General features: G+C 40.1%; 1 protein-coding gene across 5 annotated transcripts in view; it reads left to right on the forward strand.

The window, feature by feature from the left end:
- The window catches only part of Inpp4b (inositol polyphosphate-4-phosphatase type II B), a 766,439-nt gene that overhangs the window by 364,101 nt on the left and 374,697 nt on the right, over positions 1–27,641 (forward strand). For all 5 annotated transcript variants that reach the window (XM_041663514.1, XM_041663517.1, XM_041663511.1 and 2 more), the window contains exon 4: positions 15,114–15,177. The gene's annotated coding sequence lies outside the window, so the exon portion shown is untranslated. The remainder of the gene's footprint in view (positions 1–15,113; positions 15,178–27,641) is intronic.

The following is a 27,641-nucleotide window of genomic DNA, read 5'->3' on the forward strand; positions in this document are numbered from 1 at the left end:
AAGGAAGGAAGATTACCTGTTATCTGACTCATTTTAGTATAAATTGTAAAAATTTACTATTTTCTCTGTGTCTAATCAAGGAGCATTGACCTCTGAGATGCTTATGTAAACCCGGGTTTTGGAAAGCAGATTGAAATGAGTATTGTTTCTGTAGTTTGGAAATCCAGATGCTCAGTCTAATGGTCGAAACTTTACCGTTCATTGATCACTCCTGATTTTGTTTGTTTGTGTAAGAACACTTCCACCACAGCGGGGTGATCCTGAGAAGGTTGAGCCGAAGACTGGGAATGTGCTTGGATTCTAGGGGCTTTGTTCTCTTTCCAGGCTCTCTTGTAGAAGATCATAGACTCCTTCATCAAAGTAACTTCATATCGCTCTTGATGTCAGTTTAAAAAATTTATTGCCATGTGCCTTCAATGAAGGCTGTTTAGAAGGGAACAGATGAATCTGCTAAGACCACAGGGGACAGAGGTTTGCTGGTGGTGGGGTGGTCAGGGATCTGCTTCAGTGTCCTGATGATGAAGTAGTATCCTAGGAACTCCACCTTTCACTTCCTTGAACACACATTTCCTAAACAGAAATCATGTTATTCACTAACTAGATCCAAGACCTCTAACAGCAAATGTTTCCATAATGTCAGAATGAAAACTTGTTTATAACTAACTCTTTTCTTATGAAAGTTTCATTTCATGTGGTTTCTTGTTATCTGCTGTGTAAATGGAATTTTACCAAGTAGTCTATATTACAGGGGTAAGGGTTTGTGAACTCTGACACTTTTAAGTCTAGTGCTCTGTTACCAAAGGGAGCAGTAAGACATGGTGACTGGACCTTGTAACTTTTCATCTTAAATATAGGGTACACACAAGATTTTCTTGCTTTTCAAAAATTGACAATTTTTGTGAGATGTGTACATGTCTATTTTCAGGATGTATTTCAAATAGATGCTAATAAAATATGAACATCTTAGTCTCTCAAGGCGCATTCCCTTTTCCCGATGCTTGAAGATTTACTGAGCATTCTGTATTAAATACATACATAATGTTGCTTTCAACTTACTCCTGTTTTTATCCTTCCTCGGCTTCTGCTGCAGAATTAACTAGGCCAGGCCACTAGAATCTGACTGTGTGGCATCCTTCTATTGCATCTCCTGACTGTTTTATGTGTTGTTGTCTGAATGTTGCCTCCACATCCCAGGGCCGGGATTTCAGGCATGCGCCAGTCCACACAGATTTTCTGAAGCTGTTAAAATTTAAGTAATCTTATGACACGTCAATGAGACCAGCGGGTATCACAGGACAGGAAACTTTCTCAGATGCTGTTAATTCTCTCCTGATGCACAACAGACTCCGGTCCATGTCAAGTCCTCCATCACCAAAGCTTCGTCCCTAAGGTCCCCAAGCAGTGATCCAAAGAATCCCTTGGTGCCATACACCTCTTCCTAATGAATTTATAATAAGTGCTGAGCATCCTTCTTTCTAGCATCAAGTTGGCTTTAATATCCTAAGAACAGTAATTGCCATCAGTCTTTATTCTATTTGATACTGGGGAAAAATTTAAGTCTCTACCTAAAAATTCCTGGGCATCTTCAGTGACCAGTTCTGAGTGCCATAGCTCCAATCTAACTGCTGCTGTTCATCATGGCAGGCAAATCTCAGTGCTCAGTAGCTAGTGGAATACTTTATAAGAGAACATATTGGAATATATTCCCATTGCCACCGATTCATATGTAGGGTCACACTTCTCCGTAAGACACTGGGGTGGTTTGAATCATGTATTAATATTCTTTAGGACCCTTGTTACATCTTATACCAAAACCCCACTCAGTTTATTTCTCATCCAAATTGTGATAGCCAAATGCCAAATATGTTTCTTTAGAATGTACTCAACTATGATATTTCACAAAAAGTGACTTGGTGATATGATGTCAAGAAATTATTTTTAATATTTAAACATTACTAACAAAGGAAAATTAATAGTCAAAGATAAAGTCAAAAGAAATTAAATGTTCCGATTTTGCTTCTTTTGGTTTCTGGTTCTGTTCCATCCATGCACAGGGTCCTTCAAAGCTTCAGTGCGTGTGTGAGGCACCTCTCCTCTGTGGCTAAATGAGGAACATGCATGCTAGCTGGCAATTATTTTTCTGGGTTCCTGTCCTAGTTTCTTTTCCTGGGCTTGTGATAAAATGTCCTGATAAAAGCCACTTAAAGGAGAAATGGTTTGTTTGAATCTCAGTTCCAGGTCACAGCCCATCCCTGCCAAAGAGTCAAAAGAGAACATTCACAGTCAGGAAGAGAGTGATGGAGTAACCCATGCCAATGAACTTTCTTCTTCTAGGTATCTAAGCACCCAAGCCTAAGAAACGGTGCTGCCCACAGTGGGCAGATCCTCTCACATCAGCAAACATAGTCACTTGTAGGTCTCAGGGTCCCTTCTCCTGGGCCATTCTCGACTTTGTCTGGTTGATACTTGACACTAATGTTTACTCTTCCTTTTCCTGTGTCCTGTTGATACTTGACACTAACGTTCATTCTTCCTTTTCCTCATTTCTCTGCACTTTACTGTTTTTCAGCTTTTCATGGTCAGGGTAAACGTTTTCTTAATCTTCATGGTTCTCTGAAGCAGCGTGCGGGGGCTCTAGCAGCCACCCCTGCTGTTGTCTCTCTGCGGACTGCAGCTCACAACAGGCTCAGACACTAGCCTTTGTTTCTTCAATTGCTCCTGCTTTCTCTGCTCTCTATAACAGACGCTGCTTGTTGTATCTGAACAGCAAATCTTTCTAAAACTGCTTTCGAACAGTTTTGTAATTTCTTTCATAGAAAAGCTTTCAAAATGAGAGATAGAAAAGCACTTCTCCGCTTACCAAAAGCCTCGCATATGTGTGCTTTGTTTACTTCACCTCCTAAACCTGGATAGCTCTTCACAGGTATTTTGTCACTAAATCAACATTCAGTTTCAGCCCAGCAGGCGTCATCACTATCCTTCTTGAGCTTCCATTTGTTTCCTCGAAATGGCACATTGCTCTTTAGTCACAATTCTGAAAATGTCTTGAGTGTGTCCCCTTAGGGCAGTGATGTTCTACAATCCGGATTTCTATAAAACAAACAAACCGTGCATCTTGATTTGGAATGTGTGCCCATTTCTTAGGTGTAAATATCTTCACCATGACAGGTTGTAAGCTTCTACTGAGATTTGACCAAGTGCTTTTGACTAGTGCTGTAGCCCTCATTAGCTGGATAGAGTATAGCAGCAGAATAGCATGACCCACAAAGCCAGCTTCCCTATCTACGACTATAGACCACAAGGAGCAGAATCCATGGTCCCTAAAATCTGTCCATTTAGTGACAGCAGAATGTGATAACTAGTCTCTTCTAAAATTATAATTCCCAAACATTTGTGTATCTGTCTGACTTTACCAGATAACCAGAGGCTCCCAGTTGTCTGGGAAGTGCTTGGCAAGGCTTTTTCAGTTGTCCTTTGGTCCATGATCACTATAGGTTTTCTAGAGACTCTAACTGGCTTCTTCCCTTTATTGAAAAAGCTTATTTTTGCTATTTCTTGAAAGACAAGTTTTCAGACTATGTTGAGATTCATTCTCAGACAATGCTCAACCCAAAACTCTTTTGAGAGCTTCTTTGCCAGTTACTCTGCCTGACTCTGCAAGGCAAGTTGTTAGGACAAGCCAGTTGATGACATCTGACTGGTGGCATTTATCTCTTGTCTAGGAAACTTTTCCAGTTTAAAGAGCTAAAACCTGAGAAGACTGTTTGAACGTCAAGCAATGCTTATATGCTTTCCCCCTCATAATGATATTTTTGTTTCCCTATATAGGCCGTGCTGCTAGTTTAATTTTCAGTGTGTAATTTCCGCAGGATATTTCCTAGACAGTCACCAGAATTCTTACACAGGCAATCAACTTTTTCTATTTTGATTTAAAAGGACTTCTTCATTAACGCCCACATATTGTTGTATCTGTTTTCCCTCTAACATTTGACTGATTGCTCCTCATCATTAAAAGGGTGTAGAGGTGAATGTCATGGGGCATATCACTGTATTGTGTCTCACACAGGTGTCTGTTCTAGTTCCTTCTGTGCACTAGACCACACGAGGTAAAGCAGATGACCCTTTCTGGGAAAGCTTTAAATATGTGAAAGGAGTGGATATCCACCTTTCTAGACTTTCCAGTGATAACCATGTGCCTGTCAGCCTATGTTTAAGGGAATGGAATCCACTGACCTAGATAGATGTAGTTTTGACTGAAATGTGACTTAATGGTTTAAGTTAGATGTGGCCTCCTCCCTTGATATGGGAGGGTCTTCTGTTTTGTGTTGATTTCATTGGTTAATAAAAAAACTGCCTTGGCCATTTGATAGGTCAGTCCTTAGGTGGGTGGAGTAGACAGAACAGAATGCTGGGAAGAAGGGAAGTGGGTCAGACACAATGGAGCCAGCCACCAAGTCAGACATGCTGAATCTTTCCCGGTGTAAGATACCACCATGTGGTGTTACACAGATTATTAGAAATGGGTTAAGCAAGATGTGAGAGTTAGCCAGTAAGAGGCTAGAGCTAATGGGCCAAGCAGTGTTTAAAAGAATACAGTTTCCGTGTTATTATTTCCAGAGCTCAGCTAGCCGTGCGGGAGCCAGGTGGGACAAAAAGCAGGCCCACTCCCCTCACTACACTCCCTAGAGCTGAGAAAGTCAAATCTATTGGGAGATTTTGAGACATGTATTACACACATACTGGTTTCACTGTATCTGCATTCCCCACATGATTTTGGTATGCAATTATTTTTAAAAACACCAAATCACTATATAAATCAATGCCAATAATTCCCTTAAACATACAAAATATAGTAAACAGTTGAAGAATTAATTGATATGTTATATGAGCAAAATGTAATACCACAAACCACCATGTCATAAATAATTTAATTTTAAAAGGAAATGAGGAGAGCAGTCCTTGTGGGTGTCTAAGGGTCTTTCACTGAGCTAGTGAACTGTCAGCAGTTGAGGGTGATGAAGCAGTGTTCACAGAAAAGATGTGGAAAGTTACAAAACAAACTAACTCCATGCAGAGACCCGATGAAGAATGGAAAGGGGAGCTGCTGAGCACCTCAGATGAGCTTCTGTGGAGCAGGCTATCTTTAGCTACACAGTTATGGAAATGGTACCCTTGGGAAGGGCGACTTTTCTTCTGGCTCCTGATTTCTGTTTCCAGGACGAGATAATTGCTTGTAGTTACCATCTTCTGATTGTCCTCTGTCTTCATGGATCTCACATGCAGCTTCATGAGAGTCCTCTGTGCCCTTCTCTATGGAGATATCCAGCACTGGTATAGACATGTGCATGCTGCCTGCCATGGACCAGCTGAGCATCATAAACACATTGCGATGGGAGATGGACAGCTGCCTGTCAGAGATCCTTACGATTCTTCTAGAGTAAGAAATAAACAATCTCCCAGCCTCATGCTCTCCGACCCCTAACAGAACTACTGGAAATACCCATTCAGAAATTTTTGCTCACCCTGGCCCACTCCTCATCTCTCTGTTGGCTGCACATACACAGGGTGACTAGGGGAACTTGTGGTGATATGGAATGCTCTCTGTCACTCTGTTTCCGAAGGATTCCAGTAAGCAAATTCCTCCCACCTTCGTTTTCCCTTTAAAAGCAAAAGTAGTTTTATGAGTAAAGAGCTTAAGTGATTAAAATTTCATAGTTAGCTATCACCCCGAAAATGATACTATCCCAGTTAGAAGATCAGTGGCTGGGGCAGGTTTCAGCTAGAGGATACATATGGTAATCTCACTGATGACTACACAAGGTTTCTTTAGTTTTTATTGGAAGGCACACAACAGATGCATCTGCTGGATTTCAACCACAGAAGAGAACCCACACCTGAACTTCGCATTCCAACTCTACTTGACGTTTATTGGTGGAAAGGAAATCACTGACTTAAATGAAATGACATTGAGCAATAGTTTACGGGTTTGCATAGGTTTATATTTCACATGATCCGTGACTTAAGAGTTCTAATCTTTATTAGTAAACAAGCTATCCAAGTTTATCTTTCAGCCAGTTAGCAGGTTCAGGGGGTAAAGGTACTTGTCACCAAATCTCAGTGACCCAAGTTTGACCCCTGAGACCCACAGTATAGAAGGAGAGAACGGACTCTGGAAGTCGTTCTCCGACTTCCATATGTTTACTGTGCACATGTGCACACACACATATGAATCTGCGTGTGTACATACACAAACACATACACACACTAAATATAATAAAAATTGAAGTATAAATGGGCCATTAGGTTATTGGTTTATGTGGCTGGTCCTGGAGAGCCAACTCATGACTTCAAGCATGCTATCTGAGTACCAACTGAACAGCTCAGCCTTCTATGTTGTGGCGAAAGCGACTTCCACACTTTGACTTTGTAGGTCATAAAATTGAGCAGAAATACATACCTGTATTGAGAACCAATATCACTAAGTAACTATTTTTTTCTTAGGGTTTTTAATTTCACATGATTCATGACTTAGGAGTGCTAATCTTTATTAGAAAACAAGTTATTAATGTTTAAGTGTCTTTGGGCCAGTGGGAAGGTTCAGGGGGTAAAGACGCTCTAGGTTTTGCTCTTAAATCTGGCTAGCTGTTTCAAGAAAAAATAAAAATAGAGAAGGTTTCCTTTGCCAGGTTCAAATCTTTGTGTTTTGTATTGGATTCCAATTTTCCTTTGAAGTTACAGCCCAGGGAAGGCAGAAGCTTTGTTTACTTCTCATGGATCAAAGAAACGATGAGCTGAGGGCTGAAGAGATGGGAGACTATGATTGGGTATGGCCAGTTTCATCTTTGCTTTGGAGGAACAGGTTGCCCAGGAAACGAAGGACTGGCACAGAAACAAGTATCCAAGGGCCTTCTGAGCATGAAAGCCCAAGCTGGGATCTTAAGAACCGATATAAGAGTCTCAGCTGGGGACGAATAGAATAGTCACGAATGGCAAAAGAACATTTCAGAAATCTGTTTTGGGTCAGTATTGAAAAACAGCTGATTTTTGGCAGTGCAGAATGCTTTCTGCATCCCACCCAAGCAAGCACCCTTTCACTAAACTACAGTCCCTGGCTGGAGAGGAACAGGTTCTTACTGACTCTAAGGAAATAATAGGCCACTGCCACAATCTAACAATATTTGATAATAGCTGAAGTGTTTGAAAGAATGTTTCTTCACCTAATAAGATTAAATGTTTAATTTAGCTTAAATAGCTCTTTTTCTTTTTACCTTTTATTGGAAATAGCTTTTCTTCCTCACATAATAATATATCATGATTGAATTTCTCCTCCCTCTACTCCTTCCGGTTTCTTTCCTACCTCCCCTTCCATCCCCAGCCACTCTCTTACATCTCTCTCTAGAAAACAAACAGACTTTTCTAAGGGATACTAATAGACTAAAATATAATAAGATAAAACAAAAGCAAACACATCAGAATTGGATAAAACAAGCAAACAGAAGGAAACGAGCCTAAGAGAAGGCACAAGAACCAGAGATTTATTGTAATTCACACACTGAGGAATTAGATAAGAACGCTAAACTAGAAGCCACAATCTATTTACGCAGAACACCTGGTGTAGACTTGCGCAGGCCCTCTGAGTTCATATGAACTTTGATCTTGTTGATTTTGAGAATCTTGCTTTCTTGGTGTCCTCCATCCCCTCTGGCTCTTACACTCTCTCTGCCTCCTCTTCCACGTGGTTCACTGATTCTTGAGGGGAGGGATTTGATGAAGATATCCCTTTTAGGGTTGAGTGTTCTGAAGTTTCTTACTCTCTCCATGTTTATTTGTGGGTCACTGAAGGAGGGAACTTCTCTGATGTTGGCTGGGCAAGGCATTGATCTGTGAGTTTAGCAGAATCTCATTAAATCATTTTATTGATTTTTTTTTGTTTTTCTCTTGTTCATTTGTTTATAGAATGGCAACGTTTGCTTTTTTTCCCTAGGTCCCTGACCTATCTAGTCTCGGGTTCTTAGTCACCCAAGCAGTATTAAATGTGGGTTCCATCTTGTGGAGTGGGCCTTAAGTCAAATCAGATATTGTTTGGTTACTCCCAGAAGCTATGTGTCATCTTTTGGCAAACAGCATTGTTAATCAAAGCATTTATAACTAAGTTGGTATTTATGGGGTCTTTTTTGTAGCATGCAGAGTACCTTTCTGTAACAAAGATGCTAGAACATAGAGATGAAGGCATCATCTCAGCTTCTCCATGTTCAACGAGTTATGTGGAGTTGTTTTTAGCAATGTGGCTTTGCTGTTAATTTATGCAGAATAACCTATAGTCTTGGTAATAGCCAAGACTGTTTGGAGATTCCAAATGGGACCCCTTTGGCCAACACCTCAATTAGATATAATTGTATCTGGTACAAGAAGTTTCATTTAGTGACAAGAGATAGCAAGCTGGGGCTCTATCCCCCTATTATTTGACAATTTTATTTAGATAATTTGTATATATATGTTTTAGGAAGTCTCTACTGTGTTTGCTATCCATACTACCCCTCAAATGTCCCTGTCTCTCCCCATATGCCTTCTCTAACTCTCTTTCCATTTCCCCTCCCCATTTGATCCTCCCACATTCAACTCCCTCCCCCTCAACACATCTGTCCATAGCTATTCTGTTTCCTAAGGAGATCTATCTCCCCCAGCTCCTGTCTGATGTGGGAGTGTCATATATCAATCTGTTGATTTCATTGGTTAAGCAATAAAGAAACTGCTTGGCCCTGATAGGTTAAAACATAGGTGGGAGGAATAAACAGAACAGAATGCTGGGAGGAAGAGGAAGTGAGCTCAGAGAGACGCCATGCTCCCGTCTCGCGGGCAGACGCACGTGATGAAGCAAGAAGCCAGGTCAGACATGCTGAATCTTTCCCAGTAAGACCGGGGCTACACAGATTATTAGAGATGGGTTGATCGGGATATCAGAATTAGCCAGTAAGGGCTAGAGCTAAAGGGCCAAGCAGTGTTTAAATGAATACAATTTGTGTGTTGTTATTTCGGGGAATAAGCTAGCCAGGCGGCTGGGGTGCTGGGGATGCAGCCCCACCACTCATATTACTACACCTGTCCCTTGCTCTACACCTAACCACTGTGATTCTGTAGATTGCAGCTTGGTTATCATTGACTTATATTTACATATAAATGAACACTTACCAAATTTTTCCTTCTGGGTCTGAATTGCCTCATTCTAGATTTTTTTTTCTACTTACATTCATTTGAGTATGTATTTTTTTTAATGACTGAAGTAATACTCCATTTGGTACCACATTTGCTTTATCCATTCTTCTGTTGATGGAGAGCTGGATTGTTTCCAGTTTCTACCTCTTATTAATAGAACAGCAATGAACATATTTGATCAAGTGTGTTTGGGGTAAGATGAAGTGTCCCTTGGGTGTATGCCCGAGAGTGATATAACTAGATCTTGAAGTAGATCAGTTTCCATCTTTCTGCAGAACTGCCACAGTGATTTCCATAGTGACTGTACAGGTTTGCTCTCCTAATAGCAATAGCTGATTGTCCGTCCCCCTTGCTTTGTGTCCTCACCAGCATGAGCTGTCACGTGTTTTTGTTGATCATTGCCATTCTGACAGGTGTAAGAGGGAATCTCAGAGTTGTTCTGCTTTGCCTTTCCCTGATGACTAAAGATGTTGAATATTTCTTTTAGTGCTTCTCAGTCATTTTGAGTTTCCTCTTTTGAGAGTTCTCTGTTCAGGCGCACATCCCATTTTTGATTCCGTTATTTGTTTTCTTGATATCTAGCTTATTGGGTTCTTTATGTGTGTTGGGTATCAGCCCTCTGTTAAAAGTAGAGTTGGTGAAAACTCTTTTCCCGTTCTGTAGGCTGCCACTTTTGTCCAATGGTGGTGCCCTTTCCACAAATGAGTTTTTAACAAATTGATTAAAAAGAGAGCCCCCAACAAATAAAATAATCAGCATCTTTGTCCCTCTCAACTCACCAGAAAAATTCCTAATCCATTTTCAGTTTGGCACCCAGAGAAAAGCTTTGTAACAGACAGACACTAAGGCATGAAGTGTCTGATTTGCTTCTGGGACAACAGTTCAGTGAATCCTCTTTCACTCGGGATGACAGTCTGATCAGGGCACTGGGTGAAGGTGACTCAAATGACAGATGAGGGACCAGACACAGCAACATATGGTGATCTTGTAAGGGCTTGCCTAGCTAGTGAACCTGAGCTGTTCATGTTTCAAATGACGCTACAAGTTACTGATAAACATATTTTTCTTTCAATAAGTGATCCATGTTTTCAAGGAATATGAGAATGTTTGAACATTAAAAGTAAAAAAAAAATTATCACTTTTCATCTGAATATCCATGTGTTTTAGTCTAGCCACAAACATCTGATCTATTCTGTACTTTAAAAAGTATTTATTCCTTTGAAGACCTTCAGAAAGGTGAAATTATCCAACAGAGATGGTTGTAGTGCCAAGAGCCCGATGCATTGGTGGTACACGTGAAAATGTTTTCGAAATTGAAAGAAAACAACTTTAGATTAAAAATTTAAATTATTACATAATATATCCTTATATGACTGCTCGTGTGTGTGTGTGTGTGTGTGTGTGTGTGTGTGTGTGTGTAAGAAGGATGTAATAAAGAAAGAATTGTCTAGGTTGCACTGAGAGGTTTATGCCTGGAGGTCTCCCTCCTAGGATCCTAGGATCTCTGTATCCAAACAGACATGATACACTTTGGCTGCTTCTGGCCCATGAGCTTTTGCCTAAACACCAAACACAATACCTGAGGGTTGAGCCTCTGCTTCATTGCTTCCTAGATTTGGCAGAGGTGTCGCTTCCCAGAATAGGCAGCCAGATGGCTTCTGTGAAGCATATGCTTCTGAGCTGGCTCTGTGTCCTGTGACATCAGAGGCCCAGGCCACATGCCTGCACTCAGATTGCAAGGAAGAATCAGCAATGGGTTTCTGACATTTGCCTGGCTGTGCGTCAGCAGGGGAACCTTTCCAGACAGAAGAACCATTCTCCTCTCAGATTCTGTACTAAAGAGTAACCATACTGGTCTATCTCCCACAAGCCCAGGGATTATCTAAATTATGGTATGGATGGATTAGCTTCTTGCTTAATAACTAACATAAATGCTACAGTTGAGGTTGCAAAATCTTACTGTATGATAGGTCCCATTTAAACCACTGGGATTTTCTAATTCTACTATTCATAAAGAAATAACATTTGAGGATCGCCATATATTAATTTCTCATAGCTAAGAGAACTTACTAATGCATTAATGAGGACTGAGGATTGAGGATGGGTATCTGAAGTCTCGCTTGCTCTAGAATAGCATTCTCAGAATGGAGAAAGACAACTTTGAATAGTATGTGGACTTATCATTGCACTGTGAGCCTCTGAGAAGTTTTGACTCTTCTTGAGTCTGTGTGTAATGGTGATAATAGTCAACCAAGTTAATATAACACACATTTTCCAGTATTCTTTATTGTTAATTTTTAGGCACATTCTAGTTATTCCTATTTAATACATACTGTAGAAATTCTCTGTTCTTTCTTTCCTTATTCTCTCTTTCTTCCTCTCTCTCTCTCTCTCTCTCTCTCTCTCCCTCCCACTTTTATTTGTTTTGTGATGGACTCACATTCACATTCTATAGGTCTAGCTGGTCCTCAACCCACCCTGTAGCTCTAGGTGATATCAGTACTGCTGGTCTTTCCTCAGCCTTCTTTTGAATGCAAGATGGAGGTATGAGCTGATGCCACACCTGGCTTATGTTCCCCTTATGTTTGAGGTTACTTCCCTAGAATAGAATCCTATAATTAGAACTGCTTAAAACTACCACATTGAAAGTGTAGACATGTGTTTACTGAGAAGCCATTTTCTGGGAAGCCAGTACCACACTTTTTCTTGGATTATCATGAAGAAACAATTTTGTAATTTCATGTGATTGCTCAGCATACTTATTCCTAAGACCATGCTGACGCTTGACAATCAGTTACCTAAAAGCTTGTTTGATAGATGTTAAGATACAATGTACTTGACAGGAGCATCTTCTCCCAACTACGTGGCGTTTGAATGCTGCTTGATGTTCTAGTACAGGGCCAAGAACTATGTTTGGGGATGCCGGAAAAATAGGGTTTAATGTAATCCCTGAAAAGCTTCAAATGTGAACATTTTTTCTTCTTGCCAATATGTTAGATCAACTATTTCTGGTCGTTGCTTTCCTAGTTATTTTCCTGGGTACTATTAATGTCAAATGTCTTCCATTTGCTCCTCAAAGAGCTGTTTCTAATTGTAAATTATCCTTTGGCTACTTAGCTACTTAGTGTTAAATGTTTATTTAAAATACATTTTATTACAGCAGAGCTATTACAAATAGCATCTAATTTTATTTTGATATTTAAGCTAGAGGAGTTTTTCTCTAGTATAATGTGCCAGACATTTTCTTTGTATAATCACAAAGATTTCAAAAGCATACTTGGTCTCTCTAAAATTGTATGCAAATAAACTACACTTAATTTTATTTTTATTTTGCATTTCCTTGTGTTCACCTCAATAATATACCTAAAGCTATCATCTATACCTAATAGAATATATTTGATTTAATTCTGAAACTTAGGCAGACAACGACTAGAAAATTTTCTTCTGCTGTATTTGTAGTTCATGTTTTAATGTACGCTGAATTTAAGTTTTCTCTCTATCTACTTCCATGGGGTCTTGTGTCTCTTTAAATTAAATTATACTAAAGAAGATATCAATGAATTTGGCCCCCTTCAAAATCAATGGGAGAATGAAGTAACGGTGTTGCCATTTTAATAAGTAGCATGGTATCACCTAGTGCCTGTCGGGGGCTACACAATGTTAAATGAAAGAATGTATAAGGTAATATTTGGGAAGAGCCCCATATTGTGCCATTAATACCCGCATCCCTTTCAGAGTCATTTCTGTACTGTGTTAAGTGTCGGGTTACAGAAACATTTTATCATTAGTGCAAATGCATCTCTTTAATATCCATATTCAAAATTTTCTTTATGATCCACAGCTTCAATGAACTCCAGAAAAAATTAACAGACTGTAAAATTACTCCCACTGGAATTTTTACTTGAATTGCATCAAAACTAGAAATTAATTTGTGCAACAAGTGATATTTTCATTGCAAATACTTTCCCGCTCATGCGTGCATTTTCGCTCCTTAGCTCTTCTTACAGCTTTCTCTAATTTTATTTACGTTGCTCTTCATAAGTATTTCATTAATTTTGTTGTTACAGCTGTAATGATTCAAGTTATTTTTGCTGCTATGGGAAGTTACATTCATATATTTTGAATGATTTACTTTCTATTTATTATTATTACACAGAAAAGTTATTGTTGCAAATTTACCTTACAACCTGGGAATATGCTTGAGTTATTTTATCAATTCTAACAATTTTTTTGTAGTATTGTATGGTTGAATTAAGACCATTTTGAGCAGGACCTTAGTGACGGCTAAATTGCCCTTTGGTCTTAAAGTGGATGGTGGGAATAGGCTGCAGAGTAAGAATTTGGAAAGTAGCTGTTGGAGATGGAATTGTTTATTTTAGAAGAGAGTGATGAAAATAACATTTAATAACTACATATAGATGTCGTGTGAAGCAGATATAGAAATGCCAGTACCTGTAGGAAAAAGAGGTTTTATTTTGGGGTGGTCACTGGAAGACCTCTGTACTTAAGATCCCCTGAGTCACCTAACATGCTCTCTCCTGGGCTGTTGATCACTTCTCAACTCAACCCTTCTCAGCTTCTGGTGTTAGTGTACCCTAAAACCTTTTACTGGGAAGGGAGGCTCTTGCTCAGAGTCGCCCAGGATGTCTCAGGTCAACATAAAGCATTTGAAGCCCAAGTGTCTTCTATGAGGCAGCATGACAAAGGCAGCAATCCTAAACAGAGCTCCCACTAAGTTGATCCACATAACTCTACTGTAGAACGGGAGGCTGGGTGTGATGAACAGCCAGTCAGGACCACGGAGAGAATGGATACAGAGACCAAAGAATGCACCGACTTCTATAATGGAAGAAAGATCCCAGATGGAACCATTTCAGCCAATTTGAACGTGCCACATCCTAACCATAAATGATAATGTTCAATCCAGCCTAAGGCCCAGAAGTCACTTATAATAGAATTTTGTTGTTTGTTTTAAAGAAAACTTTCATGTTCTAATTAATGGAATTTCCCATTTGGTAGTTTATTTAGAAGGTAATGATAAGTGTTAAATGAGATTTACTGTGTGCACTAACTCCACTGGGGTGTTTATTTAAGGGGTCTATGGCCTGCAGGAGATTAGAGCAAATGATAATGGGAACTGCATGTGCTGAATAGCACCACAATGGGAACAAATTGAGCCTGAAAGATCCAGGCTCATATAACACAGCTGATCTTTCTGCATCCTAGAATTTTGTCCTTTGGACTTGCACAAGTGTCCTGTTTATTTAAGTGCATTTAATCATCACTGTGTGAGGATCTCCCCTTGTGTATGTTTTTCTTGTATTTAAAAAGATCATTTAAGGACTTGTTGGGACACTATATATCACATGAGAATGTGTTTACTTCTGAATCATCTTTTTTTTTTGATTTTTGAGACAGTGTTTCTCCGTATCTTGAATCATCATATTTTATTTGTATAAATAGACTCATCACAATTTTAAATGTAATGATCTTTAGGACAGGGCTCGGCCATATGCAATATGTACAAGGGGGCACAGTGTTAATTTCTGGGTGGACTTGAAATTATGGATAACTTATGGTTTGTTCAAGTTAGGATGAAGCTACCATCATAGACACATAACGATCATTAAGCCAAAGTATCTTTTGCAGCAGCTTCTAGCTGAATAAATGCTTAGCAAGCCAAGCATATGACATTTCTCTGTGACTGGTGCACTGCTTTTTGTTCTGCACCTACTTAGTGTTCTATGTACAGTGTGTTAATAAGTCCCCTATATTTGTAATGCTATTCATTGGAAGTATATCAAATGATGTATTTGAAATATTTGTGGGTATTTTATTAAGATATTTTTTGGATGTACATAAAACAAAATTCTAAAAGTTTGTTCCTTTGTACTTTACAGAGCCATAAAACCAGAGAAACAATGAACGCAGACTTAAGCTGTTGAGGAACACAACATATATCAGGTAGAGGAGTCATTCTCCATCCATTCGTTACACTGATAATTATGCAAGCATATTACTTCCTTATTAACAAACTATTTTATAGTTCTGCTATTTGATGACCTAGATAAGTGTGAGTGAATTTTGAAAGGTAGTTGAGCAGACTCTGAAGATAAAGTAATTGCTTTCTTTATATTAAATTATATTGGGGGCTTCAGGTATGCTGGATATATACAGAAATGCAAATATTAACAAAATATCATTACCCATTAGGAAATGACCTCTGAAAGGCTTTACACGATTAAACAGCACACACGTGCCCATTCTTGCCTTCCCAGGACTTGAAGTTCAGTAAGGAAAACTTCACTTAAAAAAACATCCATACATGAGGAAAGTTTATGATAAATGCTATTTAGACAAAAATGCAGAGTTCAATATGGCAAAACATTGAGAAAGAATGGAAGAGTCTGCTGAGTTTACATAAATACTATGTATCTTCCTGTATGTCCTTTCAATTAAGACCTGAAGAGTGAGAATAAAGATACTCAGGCTGATTGAGGAACACTGAATAAACATTGAAGAAGGAGGAAGAAGAGGAGGAGTAAGAGGAAGAGGAGGAAAAGGAGGGGGAGAAGGAGAGGAAGAAAGGAAGGAAGGGAAGGGAAGGAAGAGGGAAAAGGAAGGAAAAAACTAAGAAAGAAGGTAGAAAAATGAAATGAGTATTGTGATATCAGCAGGGTCACACGGGTAGAGACAGACAGTTGACAGTGTGACATCAGCAGGGTCACAGGTGGAGACACAGTGGACAGTGTGACATCAGCAGGGTCACACGGGTGGAGACACAGTGGACAGTGTGACATCAGCAGGGTCACACGGGTGGAGACACAGTGAACAGTGTGACATCAGCAGGGTCACACGGGTGGAGACACAGTGGACAGTGTGACATCAGCAGGGTCACACGGGTGGAGACACAGTGGACAGTGTGACATCAGCAGGGTCACACGGGTGGAGACACAGTGGCTAGTGTGACATCAGCAGGAGCACACGGGTAGAGACAGTGGATAGTGTAACATCAGCGGGGTCACAGGTAGAGACAGTGGACAGTGTGACATCAGCAGGGTCACACGGGTGGAGACACAGTGGACAGTGTGACATCAGCAGGGTCACACGGGTGGAGACACAGTGGCTAGTGTGACATCAGCAGGAGCACACGGGTAGAGACAGTGGATAGTGTGACATCAGCAGGAGCACACGGGTAGAGACCGTGGATAGTGTAACATCAGCGGGGTCACAGGTAGAGACAGTGGCTAGTGTAACATCAGCGGGGTCACAGGTAGAGACAGTGGATAGTGTAACATCAGCGGGGTCACACGGGTGGAGACACAGTGGACAGTGTGACATCAGCAGGGTCACACAGGTGGAGACACAGTGGACAGTGTGACATCAGCAGGGTCACACGGGTGGAGACACAGTGGCTAGTGTGACATCAGCAGGAGCACACGGGTAGAGACAAACGTGAGAGGAGTCAATGATGAATAGGTAACTAGCCTGGCATTACAGGCTTTAGTCCTTATCATTAGCTGTCCCTGGACCAGTTTGCTTTGGTCAATTTACCCTGTGGTTTACCAGTTCCCTTTCCATGTGTTTTCTCTTGATTTCCTGCCTACAGGTGGTTTCAATCCTATCCCCTTTCCCCAGGCTTTTCTTGTCATTTCCTGGGGAAGTGCAGTGAAAATGGGTCACTGCTGTACAGAGACATGGTCACCATGTTCATTCCTTCAAATATTACTTCCCTGTAATATTCTGTATAGCATAATTAGGTAAAAAAAAGAGTTTGAAATTGTCAGAAGACTGAAATTCACAAGTGCTTTGAGCACGGATGAACAGTGTAGAGTTTTACACATTATGCAAAAGCAAAACTCGCACACACATGTCTGCACGTACACATATGCAGACATATGCATGAATATATAATTGTATTTATTGTTTGTATTTATCTTAATATTTCCCAAAGCTGTTTACTGTATTGTAGTGTGAGTGGTTGCAGAGGATTCTCTTGGGACCTGTTTTATGATATTCCTTTACACCTGAGCTTAGCCTATCTTTAGGTAATGAGGCCTAGTTCATGTGTATGCTTATTAAACCAACTCAGGTAGATTCCTAGGATCTAGATAATTCAAGCCAGGATATCTGCTTGCCTCGGTGGTTTAACTTCATCCAGCACAGGATTTTTCTTGACCTAGATTATGTTGCTAGCTTTTTTCAAGAACTCAGTATATTTGAAAGTGAAGACTTAGCCTGAGGTAGCATTAAGGATTTCTAAACAAGAGCTTAATAAATAAATTTTAATGTCAGCATTAGCAATGTTGATTTTTAAAGTCAAAGCAACACAGGAAAACCACAAAGATACTGTGTGCATATCAACTAATCTGACTCATTCCTTTCCACCAAAAAATGCTTATTGCTGATTTTTTTAAATTCTCATAATTTAAGCACCCCTCTCCCTGATCAAGCAAACTTCTTGCAGTGGGGGTCAAAGAGCAAGGCTGATGCCTATTGCAGTGTGCTAAAGAATGCTCACATGAGGTGGGATTTCCTACCTGAGCTGATAGAATGCTGGAATGAGGTGGGATTTCCTACCAGAGCTGATAGAATGCTGAAATGAGGTGGGATTTCCTACCTGAGGTAATAGGAGTCCCAAGAACTCTGAGATTTAGAGTTCATTTACATTTTACAAAAAGGAAGTTTAGCACTTGTGTGAGAAAGGTCATGGGCTTTTATAGATGAAGTCAACATCTTTCAGTTATATTAATTATTATTTAAAAAGAGGAAAATCACAAATAATTGCCCAAAGTTACGTTTCATCCCAGAAAGACTAGATACAGCTGCCTTTTAACTATTCTTCTTGTCATTTGCTTCCAACTAGAGATGCATTTCAAATTTGGGATCAAATTAGAAATCTTAATTGAAAATGGTTTTTTTTTTTAACAAAGAAAAGAAAGCAAAATGATTGGCACAGAAGCATAAAAATGGGGAGAAAAACAGAAATAGTGATAGTCCACCCATACTGAGCAAGCACCAGTCTGGGTCTGAGGTGGTCTCTGGGAAGTTGCTATCCGAGTGCAATCTGAACATCACTCAAGAGTTTTATCAAGCAAAAGAAATGGCTCATTCTCCATAGCTTATAATTCCTAAAGCTTTCCTTCCTTCCTTCTTTCCTTCCTTCCTTCTTTCCTTCCTTCCTTCCTTCCTTCCTTGCTTCCTTTTCTTCCTTACTTCTTTCTTTCTTTCTTTCTTCTTTCTTTCTTTTAAAAAAAAAAAGAAAGTAATCTTAAATTCTGAAGCCCAGGGTAATTTTCAACTCCCACACTTTCTGTGTTGCCCTGTACTCATTTTTAACTATGTCTAAATTTCTTATACATCTCCATTGTTAGATTTTCTAATCTCACTTTTCAACATGATTTCTGCCTTGTCTTGGGTCTCCACTCACATGTTGTCTGATGCTTAGCAGCCAGCCTAGACAGACAGCAGTAAGCACCAGAAAGGAAACAGTGGGAAGTGAAATAAGAAAGCCTTCAGAATGTTACCACAATATCTAGCAGTCTGTTGCCAATGAAAACACGGAGACCTGTGCTTATTGATTTGGCCCAACAGAGGCAAAGACTCAAAGGCAGATGCATTGATCTTTCACTCGGACGATTCTTGCAGATGATATATGCAGGGTGTAAGTCCTGCTTAGAGTCCGGACAGCACGTTGCTGAATTGCACATGGCACTTTGAGTGTTATTAGATATAGTAGACACTCAGCATTTGGTTCATTGAGTGACACTGTAACCTCACAGGATCAGGACAAATAAGCCCATTTGTATTCTTCTTTGGATTACAGACCATGCCTAACATAGAGGGAGAGTGAATCACAGCCTCCCGTGAGTGACTCCATTAGATGACATCACACCTATATCCTGCTTCCACCATTTTGCTCGCTTTGCTAACATTCATGCACCATCCACACCCTTAGCCTTTTGTCTTTGTTTTCATTTCAAATACTCTGTGCCCACTGCCTTCTTATTCTTTCTTTCTTCATCTCACTCTTTTCATCTTCTTCCCTTTCTCTGTCTCCAAATCATTTAAATTCCTGTCACATAACATATCCATGCCAGGTGTCCCTGAGATCATCATTTTACTACTCTCTTTTTTGCTTTGTTTTCAGAAAGCTATGGCGGGGTCCAGCCTCAATGGGTTCATACATTCCAGATTAGGGGCGTGTGGATTCAAAATGTTAGGCAGAAAAAACAGAGATACCAGATAAAAAGACAGAGTTGGGAGGGCAACCCAATGAATACAGAATTTGCCCACTTTTTATACCCATATGCTTTATATATCCCAATCCAAAAGTGGGGGAAAAGGCAAGACTTCTTTACCATGATATAAACAAGAAACAAAGTAGTTACCTCTTCAATGCCCAAAACATCAAGCAACTATATCCTGAGCTAAGTGTTCTGTTGTTTTGGAAGGACATAAAGCGACCACACCCTAAGCCAAGCATCCTGTAGGCAGGCACACCCCGGGTCAAATCTCTGTCATAACCTCGAAGGAGCAAGAATAGGCCTGAACTCCCTGACCTTTGATCAAGGTGGAACAAATCCATATTTATGGTCTCTGACAAAAGTATGCTCTGTTTGACATCACTATAATCTGAGCTCAGCACAGAGTCCATGACAGCCAAGTCACCGGCATGTCCAGGCATCTTCCCTTCCTCTCTCTGCTGCATCCTTTACTTCCTTTATACCATGAGAGTGGACCACTAGAAAACTTGTGACTTGATCCCATCTCAACTTCTGTGCTACTAGAGGGATGAATTCAGGCTGGGAGCATCAAGACAAAGGTCCTGTCTGTTGTCGGTGTCAGGTGAATTGGTTTTCAATCTTCCCTCTGTATTCCTCAGAGACAGGAGCCAGGCTCTAATTCCCAGTGGGACTTTGGTTCTCTGGTAACTCTTTGCATCCTTTTCTTCATGTCCCTTCCTTTTGTTCCTTCCTTGATTTATGAACTGCATGTACATGATGCTGAGCACCATGTCTGCATAAATGCTTCTCTACTGCCCCCCACCTGTCCTCTCAGTACAAAAGGTTAGAGAACAGTCAGGTGAAATGAATGCATCTTGCTTCAGTGGTCCTTCAGCATCTGTGGGTGGCATGCATTTCATCTGCTCCTGGTCACTGGGAGAGCCTTTGGCTGTAGTTTTATATTCTGCTTCAAAATGGTACACCAAGAACTTATGCATGTTACTATATTTACTTGTTGTCGTAGCTTAATAAATGGGAATTACCATCTACTCAGTATGAAAAACATATCCCAAGAGTAACATGTGAAATGGATTCTCCTAAGAGCCACAGTAAACAGAAGAGGCTTGGCAAGCGGGGCTGATAACTGGCTTCTTAAAGACTTGCTATTTCTCTCGGCGAATCACCACAATTAGAGGAGCCATGCTAGAGGAATTCCAGTATGCACACCAGACTAACATAAGAGAATATAAAGAGGCCCCAGAATAGCAGCAAGATGTAGTCAAACAAAGGCAAGCTTCTCACCTCAAAAAAAGAAAAAGTACTTCTCAAGGAGAGAGAAGTCAGGGGCTCTCCATGACAAGGATGAAAGCAGAGGTGTGCAAAGCAAAGTGTGCAGAGAGAGGGCTCAGAGCGAGGGGTGCAGAGAGAGGGTACAGAGAGAAGTGGGAGGGTACAGAGTTGGGGACGATGAGAGGCGGTGCAGGCACAGCTGCCTCACTCTTGATGATAACTAAGCCTTGAAAATCCATGCTCTGGAAGACTGAAAGGAAGCTTCTACTTGAACTGTGTACTTCGTGTATATACACTAAGCGCTGATCAAATTGCATCATACAAATAATAGCTATGATATTTCTTCTTCTCACTTCTCCTTATGCTAAAACCAAAGAAGTCCTAAAGTTGAACCTCTACAGTCATCAGTGTGGCGATTTCCCTGCAGGCTCTACAGCAGGCAGGAAAAAGGTAATCCTTGAGGAGACAAGAATGAAACTTGGCTCAGCCTGATTTTATTGTAACTAATGCTGGACTAAGACCTCTAAAGCCTGAAACAGAACATTTTACTTTAGCCTATTTAAGCACAGCACAATTTTTGAAAAAGTATGCAGATAACAATTTACTCAGTTCCAAGTTCACAACAATTTATGACGTGTTTACATTGAGATTCTTTACAAAGTATGCCTGGCTTCTTTTACAAGAATGGGTACTATGGGTACGGTAAACTCAGAAATAGTGCCCAAGAGTTAGGGTCTAGCGAGTTTGGCTGAGGTAAGCATAACAGCTCTGGGTGTCGAGATTGTCCTGGCCCTACAATAACACAGAAGTCACTTAGGCTATTATAAACTACAAGTGAACTCACTCATAATAGTGGATTTTATGGTCTAAAAACAATACTCAATATTTAGGGGGAAAGGTCTAGGATAATTAAAAACCTAAACTCTCAGAGACAAGGCAGAGCCTGTTTAACCAGACAGCAGAGGACCACCGTGTTCTATAAAGACATCATTCCTGGCTTTCCAGGAAGAGCAGCTGCACTTCATCCTGCTGAAGAGCTGAGCTGTGTGCTTAGCTTCTCCTGCTTCTCCAGTGCTTAGCTGTGTGCACAAAGTCTTTTTGCCCTCTGCACATCAGAAAGGTAGGTGGGAAGTTGTAGAGAAGTTTGCCCATGAGTTTTTTAGTATTCAGGCATAAATGAATGGTGTAATCTCATAGTGTGCGAGTTCCCAGTCCTCCAGTATTTTAGTGTAGGCCATTTCTTTCTGATCATAGAAGATAGTTAAGACATAAATAGCACTTAATTAAATCAATTCATGACTTCTCTAGCTCTGTGGTATATCCTAGACAATTGCAGCCCGCATCTGCTGGTGGCATAGTGGCCTTGAACACCCTTCTTCACCTGCAAGCTTTTGGTAGCTAGTCTACCCATTGTATGCAGCAACTGAATTTTCCTTCTGTAACAATGCACATTGCTTGTTCTTATATTCAGTGTAGGATGGTCTTACTACATAAAAACCGTAAGATGAAATGTGCGGCTGTGTACGTATCAGAGGTAAGAAGCTAGCAGTGACTGTGTGAAAGGAGTGTGATGTCTGCCTTAGGCAGCAGAAATGAGAAGGGTCCGTGTGCTATGTCCTATTCTTTGGTGATAACCTCAGGCACTCTGTGAACTTCTCTGGAGAGCTAACGTGACATTCCAATGATCACATGTGCACACTTATTCTTGCCTGCCATAATAGAAAGCGGAAGCTAATGTTTTAATTAAATCTGCTATCTGTCTTACTTTGAAATTTTAAATTTCAAAAGAAAACGAGCAATTTGTCATCAGAAACTGCAGATAATTTAGTCAATACTATCTGGAACCTGAACTGTGTCATCATGAGCAGTTCAATCAGCTTTGTGAATTAATAACTTTGATGATGTCTGCATCAGGAATGGCCTGGGGATATAATCAAAGCTTCAACTTTTGTTTTGCTCAGGCCCATGAAATCTAAGTGATCTTGGATGCATATATGTGACCACGCTCACAGGGATTTTGAAACAACTGCCACTGTTCAGGCCCCATTTCTCTAGCCTTCCCTAAAATAAGAAACAACTTTGTTTCTTATTAATCTCTGTACATCTCTGCTCTTAAGACAGAGTGGGGACGGGCTACTAGATACCATATGCTTTTAAAACACGGTTCAAAGAAAAGTATCAGGAAGAAACTTTTGTCACTTAAGTCTAGGTAGTAAAATCTAGTTGTTGCATTGTTGCCTAAAGTTTAGTTTTTAATTTATTTTTATTGTTTGAAGATAGCAGAGGAAGCCATTTGAAAATCAGTAAGGATTCCGGGTGCTGCCAATATTAACCACCATGTTCAGTTCCAAATGAAAGAATGAGAGATGCTGCTAACTTATGAGAACACTGGCCTAGCAAGCAAGGAGCCCTGGGTTCTATATTCTCAGTCCTGAATGAAGGGGGCTTCAACAACCCTTTGATGGGTTAGCCCTTCAGAAAATGCAGATATTTACGTTTATGGTTATAACAATAACAAAAGCACAGTTATGAAATACAATGAAAAAATGTATGGTTGGAGTCACCACAACATGCTGAACTGTGATAAAGAGCTACAGCATTAGGAAGGCTGAGAACCACTGACTGAGAATTTGAACCTGTTATCTGGCAGCTGGATACACTTCTGGTACATTTCTGGGTCTTGGGGTCTTCATATCTTCAGAGAGAATCATCCCAAATTTCTCACAGTCTGTTAAGTCTGTGATTTGTTGAAATACTTGATTGTTATATTCTATTTTTAAACTGTTTTGTTTCTTTTCAGTACTAGTTCTTGACCCCAAGGCCTTCCGCATGCCAGCCACGCACTCCATGGACGAACCAAACTCCCAACGCCTATTCTTTCCACGATTGCTAGTATGTGAACATATCACTAAATAATTCAAGAGGAGCTGGAACTTAAATGAAGCATGCATTCACCAGTCCTTGGGGTGCCTTCTCTCTTGCAGACTGATAGAACAAAACAGAGCCAGTCAGGACTAAAGGCCGACTTACAGTCCAAGAGCAGGCGGTAGCCAGTGCCTCCCATCCACATCTCCTCGCACACTACCCCAAAGCGCAGGCTCCTCTGCTCATTTATTCCCCCCGCGCGCCATACCATTCTGTTTATAGGCTTGGTTGTCCATGACATCTCCAGATCCTAATTTTCAAATTGTTACATTAAATCCATAAGTGTTTCTGCCTTTCACTTTCTTGGGGGAAGATTTTCCTTTTCTCTGTCTTGTAAAGATATGGCCCCTATTTCCTTAAAGGAGCACAAAGGTAAACACTACAGATGTTAAGGTGAGCCTGTCATTTTCCCGAAGCCTGAAGCAGGCCTCCTATGTGACTAAGATCTCATGTATGATGGCAAATGTGTCACTACACTGTTCTTCTGCTCACTTTTGTCATGCTTATTGGCTAAGCTTCTGTGCTCTGCAAACATTTCTTTTCTTTTTTTTCTACTTTTTTGTTTTTTCTTCTTATTATTAAAAATTTCCACCTCCTCCCCTCTTCCCATTTCCCTCCCCCTCCCCCACTCCCCTCCCCCTCCCTATCCAGTCCTAAGAGCAGTCAGGGTTCTCTGCCCTGTGGGAAGTCCAAGGTCCTCCCTCCTCCATCCAGGTCTAGGAAGATGAGCATCCAAACAGGCTAGGCTCCCACAAAGCCAGTCCATGCAGTAGAATCAAAACTCAGTGCCATTGTCCTTGGCTTCTCAGTCAGCCCTCCTTGTCAGCCACGTTCAGAGAGTCCGGTTTGATCACATGCTCCATCAGTCCTAGTTTAGCTGGCCTTGGTGAGCTCCCATTAGATCAGTCCCAACATCTCAGTGGGTGGACGCACCCCTCGCAGTCCTGACTTCCTTGCTCATGTTCTCCCTCCTCATTTGGACCTTGGGAGCTCGGTCCAGTGCTCCAATGTGGTCTCTGTTTCTATCTCCATCCATCGCCAGATGAAGATTCGGTCTGAAAAGTTGTCCTCGGCACAGGGACAGGACTCCCTCTGCAAACATTTCTTAGGGACATTATCTTCCCTTGGTCCCCAAGTCTTGCCTATTATTCTTTTAAGTGATTAGATGATTTAATTTCCATGGGAAATTCCTATGTAACACCCGTCATGCATTGTTTCTTTATCGTGTAGATGCTCGCCACTTTCAGCCACCCACTTAGTTCATACTGTACTCAGTTCTCATCTTGTAGAACGGAACACTTCACTCATCTGCCACTGAATGACATCTTTCCCTTTAGATGGCTTCCCAGTTCAGCCAAAAGGACTTCAATTTCCTTATTACTATCTCATTACTGCTTTCATCTTTTTCTCAGTGTGTGTGAGACAAATGTTTAGCACTGCTCAGTCCTTTGGGAGAAGGCCACCAGGTAGGTAAACTGTCACCCCCCCCCACCTGTGGTGTCAAATGCAGATCACTTGTTCCTACCTAACATTCACAATGGCCAACCTAATATCCCATCTCCCTACCTAAAGCGCAAACCACCCACGGCCTCTTCATTGTTGCCAGCCTCCTTTGAGTTAAGTTCATAAGAATATGTAAAACACATAAATGAATAAGGAAAATAGAATACATGTTTCTATTTTATCTCTAAGAAGACTCTGCAGATGGCGTTTAAAACCTACTGTGTTCCCTCCCAGACCACACCCCAGTGCCTCCCTCCTTGCCAACACCACAGGGAGTCTAACTTTACAGTTCCTTGTGAACGGCCCTGTACTTGTGCCTCATGTCTGCATACTCTGTGCAGAATGCAGCTACAGAGTGTTGGTTTACACATTATGAATTATTAGAGTATTGGCTCCATGTTTTCAATTTTTCTAAACATCTTATCATGTCTTCTGTCTTCTTGCCCCTCCCATGTCTTACTCTCCCTTTCTTAATATTTTCTGAACTTCTGTTTTTTTTTTTTTGTTAGATGAAACAAAATTTTATTAACTTTACTGCAAAATCCAAATGGGAAATACTCAATGTACTGACATACTTTCTTACTTAAGGATATTTAGTCTGTTTGCAACACTTTTTAGTACTGGAACTTCCCTAGTTGTGAACATTCTCTAAATGATTTGCTGGCCTGTGTTTCTAAGTGTTTATTTCGAACATATTCTTGAGAGTGGCATTGGGGAAAAAAAAGAAAATGGTTTTGGTTTTCCACTTTACCAGACACTGACAACTTGGTTTCTATCATGACTGGCATTGGTTTCCCACTTCACCAGACTCTGAAAACTTGGTTTCTGCCAGAATTGGCATTGGTTTTCCATTCACCCAACACTGTCAACTTAGTTTCCACTGTGGCTGATGCCCCATCACTGCAGAAATTTGCACAGATTAAATCTTCACCAAACTTCCAGGTCTGGAATTTAATACTGTTACCTACCAATGACTATTTGGTCATATCTCATTTGCTTTCTCAGACTGCTAATGAATTTGAAAACCTCCTAATATATTTCTTAGCCACATTTGTTTAATATTTTAATTACTAGTTCATATATTCTCACAGACTTTTCTTCTGATTGAGTTGTTTATCCTTTTGTTATTAATTTTCTGGCATTTTAAATATTTTCTGGAAAGTAAATCTTTACCCATTATACTTGCTATCTATACTATTTTCTTTGTTCTGCATTTGCAAATGTGATTTGAATTATTGTAATTATAAGTTACAAAATTACATTATGAATTTGTGATTTGTTTTCCTAATATATGCATTTGAAACCGTCACTTTCCCTCCGAGTACATTTTGATACATAGTATACAGACTTTCCTTAATCTCAAACACATAAAAGGCATCATTAAACTTATATTTTTATTCCTGAGTTTTGTGGAACTATATTATTTAACTTCTATCCCCTTGAGAGATTTTTCTACATATCTTTTAATGAGTAATTTCCAGTTTAATTTTATTGTGGTCAGAAATATATTTTCTATGACTCCATTTCTTTTAGACTTGTTAGAGTTTATTTTGTGGCCCACAACAGTCAATTTTAGTCAGTTCTTCATGTTCACCTTGAAAAACAAGATGTGAATTCTGTTGTCAGGTAGGCAGGTTTCTAGACGGGAGTTAGGCGAGCTTGTTAGGAAGATTTGTCTGTATCTGTACTGAAGAGGAGCTTTGATGCCTCCAGGTGAAACAGTGAGTTTATCTACCTCATTTCCTGAATCTACTGTTAGATTTAAATAGGGTTATCCCTATATGATTCATTTAGGGTTATTATGTCTTTTGGTGATTAACATTTTATAATTAACGATGACCCTGTTAATATTAGTGGAAGCAAAATCAATTCTTTCATCTTGTGGGAAGCCACTCGAGCCTTCTTCTGACGACAGTCCATAGTGAATGCGTTTTCTCATCCCTTGGCTTCTTATCTATCTGTGCTATCAGGTTTAAATATAACAAAAATAAAGGAAAACGCTTGAATGTAGTTTTGAAATACATAGAATTTGCCTTTTCTTTTCTGCATAATCTTAGATCTGATCATTGAAATGTATCTAATAAATTGCATGTACTGTAATTACTTATATGTTTTGATTAAAACCATTGTGGTCACTGGATTCCCTATCGTCTAGCTTTGTTTTTTTTTTCAAATTTATTCATCTATTTATTTGTTTAAAAGATTTTTATTATTTCAATTGTGAGTGTGCTATGTGCACACGAATGCAAGTGCCCCCAGAGGTCAGAGGCGTGAGAGCCCCTGGAGCTGGGATTCCAGGCAGTTGTACACCACCTGATGTTCCTGGGAATTGAACTCAGGTCCTTAGGAAGAACAGTAACGGTAACAATAACCTTTAACCACTGAAACATCTCTCCAGCCCATCTAGTAACATTCTCTTTAAAAATTGCACATGAATTTTGTATTTTATTCTTTTCTATCTCCATTATTAGTTTATCATCTATG

This window comes from Microtus oregoni, unplaced genomic scaffold (assembly GCF_018167655.1).
Source record: "Microtus oregoni isolate MIOR12 unplaced genomic scaffold, Mior012 000014F_ref0000157, whole genome shotgun sequence".
NCBI lineage: Eukaryota > Metazoa > Chordata > Mammalia > Rodentia > Cricetidae > Microtus > Microtus oregoni.